This window comes from Aquila chrysaetos, chromosome 12 (assembly GCF_900496995.4).
Source record: "Aquila chrysaetos chrysaetos chromosome 12, bAquChr1.4, whole genome shotgun sequence".
In the NCBI taxonomy this organism is placed as follows: domain Eukaryota; kingdom Metazoa; phylum Chordata; class Aves; order Accipitriformes; family Accipitridae; genus Aquila; species Aquila chrysaetos.
Window position 1 is genome coordinate 27,320,829 of NC_044015.1, and position 20,574 is coordinate 27,341,402.

Below are 20,574 nucleotides of genomic sequence, written 5' to 3' on the forward strand. Positions count from 1 at the left end.
AAATGCAGGATTGAAACTTATTCATATAGCGCAAACAGTGAGTATAAGAATTAAAAGAACTAGCATCCCTTGCCCCATACTTTCTTGTATTTCAACTTTCATTTCATCTTCTTTTAGGATTTTTGAAGACATGCTGGGCTATAGGTATTAATCTTAGAAAACATTACCTTAATATGAAAAAAAAAATATTGAAAGATCATGGACCTGTATGAGAAGCATGTGGCTGAACCTAGTAATCCATTTAACATACTCAGGAAGTGCGGCTTGTTAGCGTCAGACCTAATTCCTTATGGAACATTTAGACTGACGCTAAGGAAATATGAGATGATGGCTTTCAAAGTCAATAGTGTTTCTTCTTCTACCAAGAGCATTAGAAACTTCTCAGAATAAGGTTGTATGACAGTTTCCATTCTATGTTCCTTTTAATTTGTGTAGAAAATGTTAAAAATTTCACTTTTAAACTTTTGGTGTGTTCATAAACATAATGCCTGTACATTAGATCATGATCAATACTGAGAAAAAAAAAAATCTTACAAGAAGTATTCCTAGAGCAGAAGTTGAAGGCTGCAGTTCAGAATAAACTGTATTACTTACTGATTGGGAAGCAGTGCCTGCCTTTATCCTACAATAAACCCTGTTTGGTCTCTGTTCCTCTTATTAATATTTTACTACTTGTAGTATGGTACTCATGAAGAAGTACACTAATTGCTATGTAGGCATAGGACCTCAAACTGGCCCCAGACAATTTAGCATCTAAATGGGTGCACACACATGTCGTGGTTTAACCCCAGCCAGCAACTAAGCACCACGCAGCTGCTCACTCACTCCCCCCCCCCCCCCCCCAGTGGGATGGGGGAGAAAATCGGGAAAAAAGAAGCAAAACCCACGGGTTGAGATAAGAACGGTTTAATAGAACAGAAAAGAAGAAACGAATAATGATAATGATAACACTAATAAAATGACAACAGCAATAATGAAAGGATTGGAATGTACAAATGATGCGCAGTGCAATTGCTCACCACCCGCCGACCGGCACCCAGCTAGTCCCCCAGCGGCGATTCCCCTCCCCCCCTTCCCAGTTCCTATACTAGATGGGACGTCCCATGGTATGGAATACCCCGTTGGCCACTTTGGGTCAGGTGCCCTGGCTGTGTCCTGTGCCAACTTCTTGTGCCCCTCCAGCTTTCTCGCTGGCTGGGCATGAGAAGCTGAAAAATCCTTGACATTAGTCTAAACACTACTTAGCAACAACTGAAAACATCAGTGTTATCAACATTCTTCACATACTGAACTCAAAACATAGCACTGTACCAGCTACTAGGAAGACAGTTAACTCTATCCCAGCTGAAACTAGGACAACACATTAGCATTTCAGCTTGGATAAAAGGTGTGCTTTTGAAGGGAATTTCCTGATTATCCATCCCCACTTACTGTGCTTTCGTTCCAGTCACAGAGCAAATTTCAGAGACACCTGAGGACTGTGGAAAACTCTAGTGGACTTCACAGTGATATATACCAGTTGACCATAAGGCTCCTTTGGTCAGCCATGGAGTGGGTACATTGTAGAGTAGTCTTCCGAATGCTTAGGAGATCTGTGTCACTGATCTTGGGGGAGGTTGATAGGGAACACATGCACAGGTTGCTGAAGTGTGATCTACATTCCTTAGTGCTTGATTGATGTTAAACTGTTGCTTAGCACCTAAAGGTCTTCATAGGAAGAGATGAGAAAAGTTCCCTGAGGGCTTGGAGGTCCAGCAGACAGGCTGGGCAAAGACTTCCAGTATACTTTGGAAACTCAGCAGCTGGGAAACATGCTAAAGAAGTTTTATTTTGAGGAGAGGATTTTAATTAATTGCACAATTACAGTATTGTCATGAAACAGCTGAAGAGTCCTCTTGAGCCTTGCCAGGTTTCCAAAGAACGAGTCTCAGAAGCAGTTTCTGTTAAATACCCTAGGAAATGCTGCAATAATAGAAAGTTTAGCTTTCACATTAAAATACACAGGAGGTGTCCTGATCTGCAACTTTAGCTCTGCATACTTGTTTGTATGCACTGCAAAATGTAGTCTTTAGCTCTGTGGTCCTGTGCTATTTCTAATGTGTGTTAGGGGGGCATGCCCATACCTACACGTAAAGGCACCACACATTTTTTTTTTTTTCTACAGCCTTAGATACACATTTAGCATCAATGGATGCTAGGACCAATGAATAATTTCATTGTGCAGTCACCTAAATTGCTACATAATTATAGTTCATTTTGAATGTGCCATGTAATAGTGCTTCAGAATCTAAGCTTTCATTGCAGAAGTAATTAAGCCTCTAGCCCTTATGGTTACAAAGATAACCTTCAAAATGTCAAATGAACCTAAGCAGATGCATTGATGTCTGTCTGCATCTGCAGTCAGCTTGAAACAGTAGCTTCAAGAAAATGATACTATGTGCTGCCCCCTTCATTGCAATGGGTGCTGCCTCTGAAGGAAGTCTAACACAAGAACTGTTGTTAACTATTTCACAGCTGATAGATTTAGCAGAAACAAAGAGCTTCTCTGACCTTTTTAGGGAAAATTAAAAGAAAATGAAATGTAGGTTCCATTGGTACCACTTATTTTGTTAAGCATATCTATGGTAGGGAAGAAATGATGAATTAATTGGTTTGCTAAGAATTTAATAATCATTCTCCTCATGCTCAAGATATTGAAGGAAGGTGCTGATACAACTTTCGTCACCCCCTTGACAAAAATATCAAGTAGTGAATAACCAGCTCCGCTGTTTCCCATCCAACCACTGAAACTCCCTCCTTCTCATCAACACCTTCTGTCAAACAGTTGATGTAATGATTTCAGTTTCTTTGGAATAAATGTTCTTCTGTCTCCTTTTGCCATCCAATTGAGTTATGCATCCAGTAATCAAACACGTAAAATAGGTGGATGTAAAATAAAAAGTGGTAAAAATGCATATGTTAAAGAAGAGCATGTATATCCAGGAAAAGAATGTAAATCTAAAAAAGTTATTCTGGCAATTATTACACTGTAGCTAGAGTAAACTTGCTGTAATACAATATGTGTGGATATTGTTTATAACCAGCTTTGTATTTTTAAGTGTACTATACCTTTAAATGAAAAATACTGTATTGTTTCTTGTCATAATGCATGGAGAAAAGGTCCAGGTTAAGATTCTGCTTGCAGCCGGCACGATAGTTTTTACAGGATGCTGGCTGGTAACAGTACAAGCTGGGTTGTGTTTTCTGGGAAATTGAGCAGAAGCGTTGAAGATATGAAAGCTTCTGCTTGACACTGCTGCTTTGGAAGCCTACTGAGGACTCATGAGAACTATTCATCTGTTTCATGACAATACTTTAATCTTGCAATTAATTAAAATCTTTTCCCAGTATACAAGCCTTCCTTCATGAGCCTGACATGCCACGCATGGAGAAGAACAAGAATTGGCAAAAAATTGTACAGATTTGTGACAGAATTCCAAACAATGCAACATTGATTATTTAGATCAGCACAGGGCTAAGCTTTCAGGTAATGCAGTGCTTAAATGAGAAGGGGGATTCACCCCTGAGAAATCCCCAGGTCAGAATTCTAAGTCTGCATTTTTATCCTGATGGTTTTAGGACAGAATATTGTATTAGTTGCATGAGACTTACCTTATGGAAGGGATACAGAGACAACTATAGTAATAGAAACATTCCCACTGATTTTTAAATGCAATTGTATGTGTTTTGAGCTATGCAATGTATTCTTTTCAGTGCAATGTACCCAGTTCAGTTGAGCTAAATTTGAAATTTTCCTTCAATAAAAAGAAATAGCTGATATAATAGCTTAGTATCAGACTCGTATAGGCTACTTTAGACTGTCTTTTTCTCATTTTAATTTAAGGAAAAGTAACTTCCTAATCCTTTCCTGTGTTTATATAGATGCTTTGAGTGAAAATAAGGCTGCTCAAACATCTAAAAGCTCACTTCTCCTGCCTGTCAAGAGTGCAGTTCTCCTTCATTTCACTTTTGGCATCACTGCTACTGGTACTTTTAATGTCAGGAAGAGACGCATTCCCTACCACTATGTGTTTCATGCAAATCAACTTCACTATGGAAAAAAATAGAGAGATGTAATAGAGATAAAATCCTGAAGCACTAGATTATAAAATGATAAATTATAATATATTATATTACAATTTCAGGAGTTTCTTCTAGTGCTGGTAAAACTTGACTTTCAAATAGAGATATGATCAAGGGGAGGCATGTCTCCTTTTAATATATTACTTTTCCGTGACATGATATCATTTCACGCAATTGAAACCTCAAGTGAGCAAATAATTTTTAGTCAGTGTGTTTTGGGGAATAGTTATATTTCCCATGGGAACTCTGTGAACATGGAAACACTTTGACAAATATTATCAGTATTAGTCAGACACTAAGAGTGATTAACTCTGGTTTTGGGCATTTTCTTTTTCAAAACTTAAGACAAGGCCAGATGCATTTGAGTCTAGGTGGATGCTGTGGAATGGTACAGTTGCTTGTGTCACATCGTGGGAGGTGGGCATGACATCTGCTTGCATCAGTAGGGGGAATGTTGCAAAGCAGGTCTGTACCTCTATAATAATATTTGAATTTTCCTTAGGTGAGCTCCCCTTTTGCTATCTACAATGTTGAAATGAGACTGTATAAGTGATTAAGAGGAGTCCTATGGATATCACTGTCTTAGGTTACACAATGCTGTCACTCTATTATTGATAGTGAAATTGGCTTGCAGTGTGGCTTTTACTTGATCACTTAACCTCTGCCTGCTTCATTTCCCTCCTCTGCATGATTGGAACGCTAATAATACTTGCTTTCCTTTGTAAAGTGCTTTGACATCTGTGGCCATAAAGCACTTCACAAATGTTTTCTCTAAAGACACACCTCATTTGTGTAAGAAACATATATTTGGATGGCACATAGGGAATGCTGAGAGGGCAAAGTAGAGAGATGAAAGAAGTGCAGAAAAAAAGAAAACAAAGAATGAGATGTGTAGAACTGGTAAGTTGCTGTGGTGTTCATCGGTGACTGAATTGTTCCATCTCTAAACCAGTGTTACATTGTTGAAATACATTTTTGTTAGATTATCTTTGACCCACATGAAACATTTGGTATTTTGCAGTTTGCTAGATCAGACTTCACTGTTTAATGTGTTTTTCAGATACTTTGATACGTTTTGCTTCATTGAATCAACTCCAGCAGTTTTCACTTCTTCCCTCTCATCTCTCTCTGAAGTATAATAAATAGTGCTTTCCAGCAATACAGAGTAAATGTTTGGGGGTTCAAAAATATGTAAAATAAATTCTGCCATGCCAGATAAATACAATGTCATTAATCACTTATGCTATATCTTAGAATATATTATACTCGTACAGCACTTCATAAACTCTGAAATGAAAGAACAGGTAAAAACCAGTACTTTACAGACTGGAAGATTGGGTGGGGTTAAGTGATTTGCTGAAGATCTCTGTTCTACACTCTGTTTTTCTATATATCAAAAAGTTTGTATCTTTCTCTTTACTTCAGCAGTCCATCTGAATGTTCTTTTATAGTCCACATCACCAAAGCATCAAATTGTTTCTCTGTTTCAGTGAAGGAACATTAAGGTCTGTGATGCTTAATGATTATATAGAAAAATATAGAATTTGAATCATTATAGCAGTTATTGGGGTTTCTTCATTTGTAAAAAAGCAGGAGTTAAAAACATTTCACAATGACCATCAGCCTCTGGATTAGCAGTGTTTTCCACAGTTTCAAACACAAAATAAGTCTTGGTCTTTTTCATAACATCAACCTAGTTCTTTGAGCAGTTTTTTTTCCTTTGGACATTTAGCTCAGAAGTAATATTTCAGTCATTTCAACAATGGAAACATAGAGAAAGTATAAAACCTCTGATTGTAGAAGTGCATTTACCAATAAATTCTTGAGTACTGTATTGTAAACATATGTGCTTTGCTTCAAGGATATAAAATAACTAAGCTTTGTAATATAAAAGCATGTTAATTAGGGTATATACTCTGGATATTATCCATTTTTCCAACAAAACCTTCTACTTTCTTTTGCTTGTTATCATCTGTTTATGAACTTAATTCCTTCACATAAGTCTTATTTTCATGTAAATAGCCCAAAAAGCTTGCATGATGTGGGTTTTTTTCAGTAACTGATATAAATGCCTTCGAGTCATCCTTGAAAATTTCTTGCTGTGCTAATGGGCAATGCCATGATTTGTATTTGATAGGAGATTATGTTGTAAGAGAAAAAACAAGAAAGCACTAGCATAAAACAATTGCTTGCCCGTATTCTTCCAGGGAAAGCTTAGAAAACAAAGAAAAAAAATCTCAATAAACAAGTTAACTTCTGTTTTACAGATTCATCCTGTATTACTTCTGTGGCAGATCACTAAAAATCTAACTGACTTTCCAGCAATATTGACCAATTGGTATGAAGGAAAAAAACATTATACTAAATTGTCACTGAAGTTGAAAGTACAAGCTTAACATTAATTGCTGTGTATCCCTTTCCTTCCTTGAAAAGGGTAAGGATTTTATATACTCTGCATCCAGCTTGAAGATTCAGTACACATAAGAGAGTTTTTAGATGAACTGACCTCAGGTGGAGCAGAGCAGCTTCGTTGTTGTAGACATACAGAGCTACGGGATGGGGCTGGAGATAGTACAGAAGTAGATTTGAAGCCATGTGTAAGTTTGGGCTAAAGCTGCAAGGAGCAACGGCCCAAATTGCAGACTGCTCCTCCCATTGTCAAACCTCTAATCACTTCAGCTTGGTTATGTTGAGAAAGCACCAGGAAAAGGTATGTAGCATTACCTGTGGTATAGAAGGTTAATTAATCTGAATTCTGTATTCCATCACGGTTGTGTATCTTCTTGGAAAGCAAGGGTATCTATGAGTATTATGCAGAAGAGGAAGGCAGAGTTAATGTTGGAAGGCGTAACTTCATCGCCCATTCATAAGTACAGTGAAGTGAATTTCCTTCCTCAGCAGGTATTAAACTGTAGAAAGGAAAATGAAAATGGAGTCTTAGGGAAATAAACCTAGTATTAAATCTGACCCAAGTTCATGTATAGTTTCAGGAAATTACAAATGGGAGAAATTATAAAAGCTTTGTATTAATATTTTTCAAATTATTACATAGATTTTTCTTTCCCAAAGTAACACCTTTTCAAGATTGACCTACATTTAAGAGGAAAAATACCTGCCATTTAAACTATTTGCTAAGAAACATCAATCTAATCTCCAGTTGTATCGAGTGAAATAGGCAGACTGATTCAAAACCTTTTGTTAGGCAAAAGGTGCAATTTCGCATTGACCTGAAACAGCAATTCTGTTATCTCTACCTCTTCTTCTATTTGCATATTATCCAAAATACAAAAATTGTATTATTCTCATAGATCTACTCACATGTATAATGAGAGCTAAGATCCTCACTGTTATAAAAAATTTTGTGGCAGAATGCAGTTGTATCTACTAAATATTTCTCATTTATTAATTGTTAATTTTTTTCAGTGTGCTTCCACTTACTTCCCACTTCCATGCCCTGCTTTGTAAAGAAGGGTTTGTTTTAAATCCTTAAGCCTTGCAAGGGTGAAATTTTGCCTGGAATTAGTGGATTGAATTTTTTATACCTACCCTTACATTACTGCAAAATTTTGCTTTTGTGGATCAATGGGATTGAACCATTACAGGTTACTCAGACCCACCCCCCCCAGTTTAACCCCAAGCGTCTTCTGTGGAATCACTTTGGTAGGTAACCTCAGGTTCAACATACCCTCCCAGCCCATGGGCCCCAATCAGCATTGCTGATGTGCATATTATGGTGTTGCCCAAAGGTCCCAATTAGAGAGAGGCACTTGCGGGACAGTGTACAAATGTCCTGGAGAAATGAGTTTTTATCTCAAGACCACACAGCCTGGGTTTTAGAGCCTGCAACTGGTAGCGAGCAGGTAGACTTAAAATTTCAGTTGTAGGATCAAGGCTAACTTAATACAAATATAATAAATGAGTGTAACAAAGAGTAAGAGGAAATTCGGAAAGTGAGAATGAGGACATAACTTACAGGAACTTGGGCCTGTACAGACAACTTATTGTACAATTTGAGGGTTGTGAGGGCATGTTATCAAAAGGCAGTTTGCTTTTACTTCTTCAGTAAATTTCTTTCAACTACTTATGAGTAAAAAAAGAACCACTTATTTTTTTGTCCATTTTTTTTCCTAATTTCTTCCTCCATCTGCATAGTAACTTCCTTCATCTGACTTTTCTTTATTTTGACATTTTCTATTATTTATCTCTTTGATGGTGGTGCATAGGAGGGATTCTGACATTATTACAGTACTTACCTTTGTTTATTATCATCAGCATACTGCTTTGTGTGACTTGGAGCTGGGACACTTTCTCAGTAAAGTTTGATTATTTGTTAGTGACTTATGGAGGCTGTAAACTGAGTTGTCCGTGAACAAAGTATAGCCCATAAGTACTGGCTTTCAGGTACACTATTTGTTGAGATTTGTTTCCTTCCTTTTAAGAGAAGCAGGAAGAGGGTCAGAGCAGAAACCATCTCTGTTGTCCTGCTTTTTTCCCCTCCCTCAGAAAAACCCCAAACCAACAGTGAGCTGCCCAACTATAATGAAATTAATGATCCAGAAAGCTACATTAAATTATTGTCTGTAGTAATAGTCCACTGCAATAAAACAGTAGTGTTACAAAGAAATGACAAAACATCGTACCAAGATCTTTCAGGTTATCATTACTGAGGAATCTCAGAAACTTGGTTTGTTTCATTTTTCATGGGACAGATCCAGTCACCTTCCTGTTGCACACAAATTTTCCTTCTGAAATCAATAGAAAGTTCTGCTTAAAACACACAAAAAGATTTCTCTCTGTATAGGCATCAGAGTCTAAGGCAGCATAAAGATGGCATTTTACTTCTGTCTCTGAATTTCCTGGCTTCTTTCATTTATCAGAAGGTGCTTAAAATAATGGATTGTAGCTCTCTGCATCAGAAAGCTTCCTCCATTTCCATGAGCTTCTACTGCAAATGTGTATTCTAGTAATCCATAAACTGTAAGTATCCACTTGTGGGCCATTATATTGTTTGCTTTTCCTCACAAATGTCATAAATGGACGTATACTTTGATAGGTTTAAGTGACAAAAAAATATTTTTGTAGGGTACAGTACAGCGACATCATTGTAATTAAACTTGTCTAAGATTAGGCCAAAGGCATCAGAGGATTTATGTCTTGTGTTTTGCATTCTCTTTCCAAGTTATTTTATTAACATAGGGTGTCTTTAATTATGCAGAACTGCAAACTGCATTATTGATATTCTATAAACATTAACTACTAGTGTCTCTAATGAAGCAGGAAGAAAACATGCTTTCTTGTTATTTGTCAGGACTTGCAAAGCACTAAGTATTTCAGATGCTATCATTATATTGCATAAAGTACAAGGGATCTGAGACATATGACCTACCAGCTCGGTATTTATGCTTGGCAATATATGTACACACACACACATAAACACACACACAGACACACATATCTCTCCCTCTCTCTCCACACATACATACATACACATATATGTGTGTGTGTATATTTACGCACATATGCATATAGTGATTTCTAAGGTTGATTTCATTCCCATCAGTGGATGCTACATGTTTTAACCTTCAAGATCTTTAACTGTGCTTGTTTTCATTTATATTGCCACAATATATAGGGACCAGAAGGATAAGAAACCAGATTATAGAGGGTACTGTGAAATACTTACTAAAGGAAATAGAAATGTATGTCAGAGAGAAACCAATGATTTACCCAAATGAATTCACAATTCCAAGCCATTTTCTCTGAGATGAATTCAAATATATTCAGACTCCCTGCATTCAAAAGTTCAGACCTAACTTGTATGATAGTGTAGTCATAGTCTGTATAGGAAAGAATTGGAGGAACTGTGTAAGAGCCTCTTACGTCTTCCCAAACATCCTAACCTAATTGGATGGTTTGCTTAATTAAGTTGACATTGTAAGAAAGCACATTGAGCCCCAAACTTCTGGCAGAAGGAATGGGTGTTGCCAAGACTGTAAATAGGTTGAAAACTGTATCCTATTTGGTTTTCCCCCCTCCCCCTTTATTAATTTGATCTCTATTAAGCAGTTTAGAACTTAGGTGAGAAGTCCAAAAGAGACTTCTAAATAGTTTCTGGAGATAAGATACAGTTCCACTTCCAACCTCATTCAGTACTCAGACTTTATATGAGCTCAGAGTTGTCCAAGGGCTCAATGTTGGGGATCATTGCTGAATTGCTGAATTGCTCTGAAAATGAAAATAATTTAAAAAAAAAATATTCTGCAGTAATAATGAACTCTGGCAGAATCCAGTGGTCCATGTCTCTCCTGAACATTTGTATTTGCACCTTAAGATCTGAAATTGTCATCTAGCTTCTAAAAATTTAGGAAAAACCCGGACTGCAATACACACAAAATGAACCTGGACAGACACTTTCAGCTAACTGACTAGTAATGTATTTTCAAAGTTATCTGCAGGTTTTTATCTTTGGAACAAATACACTTCAGGCCTTTTTGGAATTGACTTAATATTGTGCCAATGAGCAGCTAAAAGATATTGGAGAACACAGGAGGTGGAAATTTATAAGGAGTTTGACTAATGAGAAGGAAATTATCCTGCATGAGTTCATCTTTGTTCGTTTCCTGCTGATGGTAAAGAACAAGGACAATTTGTATGTTGGGCTAAAAACGTATCATTGACATGACTGGATCCTACCTCCATGGGTCAGTTCTAGCACAGTGAATGAAGTAACTTTCTTTTTCTGTATCTGTTGTAACTTTTTGACATGTCTATTACAGTCCTCAGTGTAACTGATGAGTGACTAATTGCTAAAACTTACTGACACTGTAATAGCAAGTTGCCAGCATAACCTGCACGTTGGTCATCAGCCAGCAGTAGAGGTGAAGATAAGGAATATATTTACATGGAAAGACCTGTAAAGTTATGGACAGAAAACAGATTTTTAAGATGAATTAAGATATTGGCAGAAGAACAAACATACATAAACAAGCCATGAGCAGGTGGAAAGTAAGAGGGTTTTAACAATCAGATGTGTAAGAAAAAGGCTAAAGTACAGAAGTGAGAGTAAGAAATCTAACTGCTTTCAAGAAGGACCAAGAAGGGAATTTTATGGAAGGGATTAGATGACGTGACAACAGGGAGATAGACCTAGGAGTTTCCTTTGCTGTACTACATATGTTACTGCAACTTTTTTTATTGTTTTCTGTTGTTGAATGTTGTTGAACTCAACGATAATGGAAAAGGAAAGTGTAGTTAAGAGGTGAGCAAGCAGAACATGTTGGTTGCACAAGGATACTAAAGATGTTGGTAAACCAAGACAAATATCCCAGTTTTATAAAACATACTGTTAAGAAATGACATTTAAGTAGGCCTCTGGTTTGTTGAGAATGGCAGCCATGTAATAGCTGAATGCCATCTTGTAGCTGAATGAAATCTTTTCATTGGAATGGACAGAGATTATAAGGCTCTTTCTAAACATTTCTTCATGGTGATGAATTTAGTTCAGTTATGGTGTTTGGCCACAAGTACTTTATTTATAAAGTTAACTTTATCCAGGATACTGTTTGATTACTAACACAAAATACTGCAGGCCTCAAATTGATATGATGCATAATGATAACTATTAGAATTTTAAAAAAAAGGGAAATACAAAATGTCAAAAAATAAGCTAAAAATAACTTGGTTGACTACATTGCATTTAGAAGAGCAAAGAAACTAATGCATTTTAAAATAATTTTTTAAATTTAAGCTTAATTTTGGCAAAATTATTTTTAAAAAGGTAAGTGGCTATAATAACAGACACAAAACAATATCCTGTTACGTAAGTGTAAATACTAATATAAGTGTGATGATATTGCTTAGCTAAAGCAGCAGATATTAAGGCTGTATAGCAGGGGCTTAATAGCAGCATTCATACTCTTAGGTTCTGATTAAAACTCAGGCTCAGTAGGAAAACTGGAAGTGCCTTTGAAGACAAAACTCCCTAGGAACTATTACAAATCAAGAGAGTAAGTTTGGATAAGGATCCCACTCTCATTTAATGGCCTCAAAATCTAAGGAAAAACTAGAGGAATTTGACCTCTTTGTTCCCACATATTTTGACAGATCTTTGGGAGGTATACAGCCCATTTTCCTATGGAAATGAGCTTAAAATTAATCTAGATGTAGTTACATCAGCTGTATTCCCCAGAAAAAAAGAAACATAGGGAAGGTATCAGTCCTTAATTTGTGTTGAACAACCTCTGAGAGATTAGCTCGGGGTAAATTGTGTCTTACAATCATAATATGCTTGCATTTTGGGCATGGCTAAAATAGTCTTACCAGTGCCTGGCCCATGCAACATTTTGACTTTATGTCCTGACTATGATGAAATTAATTTTGAAATCTAGATGTGTTGCTTTTATTTCATATAACTCAAATGGCAGAGGGTAAGAGAACCTACATGATCGCAGTTCATTAAGGGTGATGTCTCTTAGGCAGAGATCAGTGTGGATGTTTAGATGATCCCCACTGGCTTCATGTGAAAGCATCTGAAAATTAATTGCCAGTAAACTGACTGCAACTTCAAAAGTATTCAAAATAGGCTACACAGGCATATTGCAAGGTTGATTTCTGTAGACACCATTTAAAGCCCGAATGAGAGTAAGCTTTAAATAGAATTGAAAATCCTTACCTAAAGGAGCTTCTTATACTACTGGCTTAACTGAGATGTGGGGGTTCATCCTCAACATTTCATGTCAGACTTTGTGTATCGAGGATTGATGTAACCAAATACTGGCAGAACCGAATAATGTAAGTATTGTGTGGCACTGATGGGCTGGCTCTTCCTGTCCTGTGTTTTCCACAAAACAGAGTCCAAGAGTCAGTTAAATAGTGAAGGGCTTATTCACATGAAAATAAATGCTGTCAGTATCCACAGTTGTTTGGCCCTGGAGCTTTCAAAGAGAAACTTAGAAAGAAGCACAAAAACTGGATCAAGAGCCTGCAGTCTGTCAATGAACTGCTGAGGGATGCGACACGACAACATAATCAAATCTGATGTGTCTTTGCAATGACATACCAAGCCTGCAGAATTCAAAACAGCTTAGCTTGCTGAAAGCCATGGCCCAAACATGTTTTCTCTTAGCTGCAAATATTTGGAAGATTTTAAAACTAATTTTTTTTAATGAAATTCTTTGCTATCCAGAAAAAAAGCTTTCTGTGACCCAAATACTTTCAGTGGTACAGAGCTTGAACTGAAAAAAATCCAACTCAACCAGATGTCATCTTGAATTTCCTACCAGTGCCTGAATCTGTGGGAAAGATATGACACCTATGCTATATTAATTAAAATCCAAGTTCCCTGTTTCTGATTTTATAAGAAACTTCCAAGAAGTCCATTAAAAGGATTTGCAATATTGCATACTTCCAGTGTAGTGTCACATACTGAATGTGTTAGTGAAAAGACAGTCTGGCTAGCAAATTAGATGTAATAACAGCAAATCTCAAATACACTAGTCATTATGTTTATTATATAGTCAGATTACATATACTAGTTCCTGGTTTTCTTCTTCCTTGGTCTGTTCAGTATGCTGTCTTAAGCAAACAGTGTTTGCTTATTTACTTCTGGTGTATATTTTACTCTCTGTAGGTGTACATATTAAAATGTTTTTCTCATACTTTCTAGCGCTGCATTTTCATTTGGTTTTATCCCTCTTACATGCCTTGTAGTAAGTACTTCTGTAATTGCCATATCACAGTGTATGCTTTTATGTAGGCTGACTAATTGGTAAATGCTGGCTTTTTATGCTACTATTTGTTCTTTGTAGTGTCATTTATGCCATTCAGTATTCTGCCGAATGTGGTATTAACAGTACTTTCTGGAGGTTTAAAAGTAATGACTTGCTGATTGTCCTTCAGAAAACAGTCTCCAAAAGCAGTATTTTTTATTCCACAGGCTTGTGTTACTGTATTAATTCAGAAATGAATTTTTCCTTTTGTATCAAAAGTATGCATATTTATTGAGCTTTCACAAGTACTTTGTTACATTCATTTAATACAGAACAAAAATATATCTAAATGACGATAATAACACTTTTTTTTTAGTTAAGAAAGATGTTCTGTCTGTGTATAATCTTATGCAGATGTACCCATGGTAAACATCCATGCTGACATTCTTTGGAAATGGCCAGAAATGTATATTTAGACCCACACCAGACAGATTTAAATTACAGAATAGTATTTTTCAAAACTTTTTTACCTGTGTCTTCTTCTGTTTCTGAATATGCTAAGTAAAGTTTTCATTTCTGAGACAGGAATGTCTGATTTCTGCTAATCCCACAACTTTATCATATTCCAAGCCTGCAGCAGAACCACAAACAGGGATTCATTCACTCATAGCTTGGAGAAGAGGCCCCAAGTGAATTTACTCTCTTTTTCAGTTTTTCCTTTGCATTCCCGGGGAAATGTCATACAAGCTGTCTGGAATTGGTTACTGAGGGAGATGGTCTTTTAAGGAATTTCTCATCAGCCTTTCTGTTCTGTAGGGAAATAAAATGGAATTTTGCTAAATAGTGAGTCATAATTCAAGGCAGATATTGATATGATTCTTAGTAACAAACAAATATCAAATGATCGTGAAAATCGTTACTGGCTTTATGTGCTTGCATCTTTAACAAGAAGGATTTTTTCCTTCTAATTCTTATATGTAAAATATAAATACATTTGTAAGTGTTTATGGGCTCAAGACTCGGTACAGTTGCGCTGTTTTAACACATTGGTATTTCTGCACAGTGGGGTACTAGAGGGGTGCTTAGGTGCATGATTTGAGGTGCATGTATGTGTTTGTTTTTTCTGTCATACACCAGATAGCTTGTTGGGGTTTTTTTTAATATTAATAAAGTGTTTAGTTTATTGAGATTTCATTGATATTGTAAAATAACCATATTTAGGCCTTGCTTACATACAGTAGTTGCATTGCTAAAACAGCCCAGCCTTGTGAGTAAATGTAACACTTTCATGAAGGTTCATGCAGTTGTAGTTCATTTTCGTTTAGAAAGGTTAAAAAGGTGTACCAGTAAGATGGCCAGATAAAAGAATTTAACTGCAAGGGAGAATACAATTGCCAGTTGTGTCCATGCTACAGGCTGTATGTTGAAAAGGAGCAGCACAGGCCAGGGGCTATGTGTTCAGGTAAGTGAGAAAGCAGTGTTTGAGTGACAGGTGGGTGGTAATGTCAATGAGATTCACCCCAAAATGTTGAAAGGCCGTTCTCTGTGCTGGACTTCTCTGTTACAGGTGTTTGAAGGAAGAGATGAGACATTGGAGTTTACACTGGGAGTGACAGTAAATAATACAGGAGAGTGCAGTGGCAGAGGATGTGAAGCACACAGGTGAGGAAGTAGATAGTGGTGGTGTACAAAGGAGAAGCAGCTGGGGGGTAGGCAAAGGTAGAGGGTGATAGTGATTTAGACTCTGGCCCAGAAATAGTTATGCCTCAGGTGATGAGCATGTACCTTTTCTGAGATGCTGGAAATGGATCCAGGAATGCCCAAGCTAATGATTCCTGATATATCCGAGCTGGTTTTCTGCATATCCACTTGGATTTGCCCTGTGGGCAGTGCTGGCCTTGGGCTGGCTCCCTGCATCCTGCTGTGCTGAGCCCTCTTCTACCTGTGACCCTGAGGAGGACAGTTCAGAGACCCTTGAGTTGATCCACATGGCTCAGCCTTGCTAAGTCGAGTATGTCCTGATGTTGTATCGGTTCAGGAACCAAACTGCTCTCTGGAGAGGAAGAGAATGGCACCTATGCCTGTAGAAGTTGGCTATCCTTAAACCCAGACCTTCGTCAGGATCAAGATCAGTAGTCTATAACCTCACATTTGAACTCTTCTTTATGAGATTTTATAATTAAAAAAAAAAAAAAAAAGGTTATGTATCTGGCAAGTTTTGAAACACAGAATCACTGCATTTACCTGAGTAATGAGGCCTCAGCACACATGTCTCTTATTTCAGTTATTTGTTTAGTTCAATCCCTTGTGAAAAGGGCCTTAATCTGTGACCAAGCATACTGCAGTATGTTTGTGTCCTTCAGCTTTCTCTCTATGTACCAGTCGGTCATTTTGTCATGGGCAGTCTGTGCCTGTGGAAGGCAGCTGAATTCTCTGTCTTAACATGAATGCAAACGTCCTTTCACAGAGCTCCCTCTGGGAATGTGCACAGTAATATCACAACACGAACTCACCTGAAGTCACAGACATTTACAGTCACTGCCTGTGGGGAGAGAGGAGATGGCGAGGGTATCCTGACAAATACCGTACTAGCTTTTTGTCGTTATCTTTTCGCAGGACAAGTGTGGCACAAGGGATTACAGAGTCAATGGCTAGTTCCTATTTAAATACCAAATGTATTTAGAGTGAGTCCCATGATGATGGGAATCAATCACCTGCTAATGCTTTAACCTGCTCAGCCAGCACTTAGAAATATGTACTGTCATAGAAGTAGTGTTTAAAATAAGAGTCAAGTTTAAAATAAAATGAAAATGACATGTTAAGGAAACATCACATAGACATGAGAGACAATGCAGACAAATACTGAAGGATTTTAATAGCTACAGTACAGGGTAGAGACACTTTTTTTTTTTTTTTTGAATAATCAAAGAATTCAAAGAATAAGATATTGTCCTTTTTAGGGACTGTGCATTTTCTGTTGTGAATTGGAAGGCATTATTCATAAGTTAGTGTAGTGGTTTTGTGATTCGCCAGTATGACAGCTCAGGTTCATAAAGCTACTTCAGGCTGTTGTATTCACATCAAATGATTTGCCAGAGAGAAGCTGGCAGCTGATCCCATTTTTATGGGATTTGATAAAATACTCATACATTCATTAAATTTTTTTGTGACTATGTTTTAGTTATATTCTTGGTCCCATTTAAATTGCTTTTTGCTTATACAAATAGCAATGCCATAAAGTTCTTCGTGGTCTCTGCAGTCTCCCACTCTCACTGAAGTGCTTTTCCTCAGGGACTAAAGTGTGGTCTTCTGCTGTGACTCTGTTTTACCTCATTTGAATCCTGACTTTCATACAGGACAAGGAGTATTTCTGCACCAGATGGAGAATCTTTATTGGTTATTCCTTGCTTAACATTTGTTACTCTCCAGGCTGGTTTCTGAGCAAAAACAAGCTCTCTGGGTTTTTCAGGATCTGTCCTCATTTCCTATTTTGAAAATTTGTCCAGGTAGACCAGGATAACAAGGAGCAAGTAATGGAGCAAATGTTCAACAGTATAGTCTGAGATCTGGGTTTTTTTCAGCAAATGTGTGTAAATAATTAATATTTTCTTTGAAACAAGAACCTGCTCACTGATGTTTTGCAAAAAAAGGACAAAACCAAACCATGCTACCTGTTTACAATAAATAGTTCTTACAAAGACCTAGGGTGGTCATTTCCAGAAGTAAGTTCAAGTATTCCCTAAATCTCTCAGGTTCTAGTATACAGGCATAAAATTTAAACAATTGTCTTCTGAGAAAAACATCTCAATTTATAAAAAATAATGGCTTACAAATTTACTATGCAAAAAATGATGTGTGGCAAATTTTATTTTTCCTCAGGCATATTTTGAAATTTACAGGGTTTGGAAGCTTAAGAAAATACTTGACATATGTTTCAAAATGGGCTGATTTTGTGCCTGTATATAGTTCTGTTTATTTGTCTCATGGCAAGCAAAATCTTTTAGTCAACAGTGTTAGAATTAGGTCATATTGTATTTTAGTTCCAGTGTATCTCTTTATCAGGAGTCCGCTCTTAAATCTATTTTTTACACTTTCCCATGCTCCAGTCACTGCAACCATAATGAGTAAATGCTGTAGCTTTTGGTTCTTACCTCTGGGACAAATAATAAGAGAACTCTTGAACAGATGGAGTAGGCTTTCTCATACATGTTATCCATTAATGTCAAACAGCAAGCTATAGAAATTGTTTCTATTACACAGGTGAAAAGAAGATAATAATATCACCTGTTTTCAATAGTGTCTACATTCACACAGTTTAAATTTCGCTTTGTCCCTGTGCCTTACATTACCTATTGGCTCTTATCTAGACCTTAAAAGGGGCTGAGCCCATGGGAAACTGTAGACTCAATGACATACAAGCAATTTAGGCCATGTGAGTACAGGCCTATCTATATTATATACATACTGGAGACCCAATATTCTCTCTCCCTACAATTTCTTGTTTTGTGAGATGGAATTACCATTTTACAGTATTAAGGGCTTGATCCTACATAGCCACTGGCATGACTTCAGTGATGTCACATAGTTCAGGGCAGCCGAAGGTTTTCAGTTCAACTTGGCTGTTGTTGAACAAAGCAATAGTATGTTGGGTTATTCAATACCACTTTTTATACTTTTGACACCTGTGCATGTAGTTTGTAGCCTGCTTGATTTTGGTGTTCAATCAGTAGCTAGACAATTTTTTTTTAACATTTATGAGTATGGATTCAAAGTATCACTGTTTCAGTACCTCTGTAGAAATGAATAGCAGACACTTTTACTAAGCAGTTCACCCCTGCATATCTGAGTGTTCTTTCATTGTGTTTATTTTAGACATGCAGATTTGGAAAGATGAAAATATTTTAACTGTCCTGTAGTTAAATTAGTTGTCAAATATACTGCCCTTTGACAAGCTTTCTGACTTAGGTGAAATATTACCTAGGTTCATTACCACAAGGCTTCTTAGCGTTATCAAATGTGTTGAGATTCAGTAATTCTGGTGATGATTAGATAAAGTAGGAATAGCAATTAAAGTGTATATTTAAAAGCACTTTAGAACAAATCCACTTGCAGTGGTACTTCTCATTTTGTACTTTGGAACACTTTGCAATATAAAGGAACCTGTTAATCTAAAGGAACTGTGATCCAGTTTTAAACATAACATCATTTTGATGGATAGTGTTTAACTGCACTATGTATTACTGCAATGGGTAAATTCGCAAGAGCCAGGGTTAATGAAACTGCATGGGTTTCAAATCTGTCAAAACCGGCTGCCTGAGAGACTGGCTTATGCCTTTGTTCTTAATGAATGCCACAACAAAAAGCATTCCTGTGGGCTTTTTCTTTTTTTGACTAAACATGCTTAACAGTTAGTTAACATGAAAAGACCTTCCTGCTTTCTTGTGGTATTTCCTGGTAGGGGTCTTTTTCATAGTGTGTGCTTATTCATGAAACTTTGCACTGAAAATACTGAAGAAAAAGATACTGAAAAAAAAAAAAGGCATTTTTTATGGTAGCTACAGATGTAAATAATATATGTCTGTCTTTTGGAAATTCCATAAGACAGAACTTTCTTGTGTTACAAAATGGAGTGTGAGACTCAGAGACAGAATGCTTAAGAGTAGGAAGACAAAGAAACTGAGAAGCTCAGAGCATGAGAACCAAAAAACCACTTTTCCTAAAGTTTAGAACAGTCTTTCTGTATATTATTAATATGGTGGTTATTATTATTATTAAACATCAATAGAATAGCAAATAAACATAGTGAAAAATATGCTGAAAAAAGTGAGGTTTTTTCCTTCTCTTTTTTATTGTCAGCCTGTTTCTTCCTTGTGCTGATGTTATAGTTAATGACCAGGTAGATTTTTAGTCTTACCCAACTAATTCTCTCTTCTAAATCTCAATACATGGTTGGTTTGGGGTTGGTTTTTTTTGTTTGGTTGGTTTTTTTACCATTAGATAACTTTTGATCATACATATATTCTTGGGAAACTCCTGTGTATGGCACTACCTATCACAGTACCCCCAAAAGAATTCTGTTCTTTTAGGGTAGGATACCAAAGCTTCTGAGGAAATTATTTCTGAACCTGCAAAACTCATAAACTACAGAGCTGTTCTGCCCCATAGAAGATAAACTAGGTTCTCAGGAGGACTGTTGCCAACACTTCTACTTTTCAACTGATATTGGTTTCTAATAGGTTTTGTGGTTGTTTTTTTTTTTAAAGATGCAATAAAAAGATAAAACTTTGGAAAAGTGCAAGTGAAGCCTCATCACTGGGAAAACGTTGACTGTCTGAGATAATTTTATCACTGCTGAGTTCCCAGAACATCTCAGTAAAGAAGGGGACTGGAAAAAGTTATTAGGATAATGAAATACTGTCCTTGTAGTACTGAATAAAAGTTGATCCAAGTTGTTGGAACGACTGCAAAGGTGTTGCAGTTCTTTCAATAATAATTACTTCTTTGTAATACCATCCTGAACAAAGACAGGTACAAACCCTTCAGGAGACGTTAAGGGAAGATATATTGGACTTCTGAAAAGCATATATTAATCTGATTTTACTCTCAGAATAATATTGATAGGAGCCGTGAACGACAAAATTTACCCATATGTTTCATAGATCTAACAAAATTATTTCACAGTTGTCATAACTGACCTTCTTAAAATACTGTGTTATGTAAAAGAGAAGTAAAAGACATGATCAGG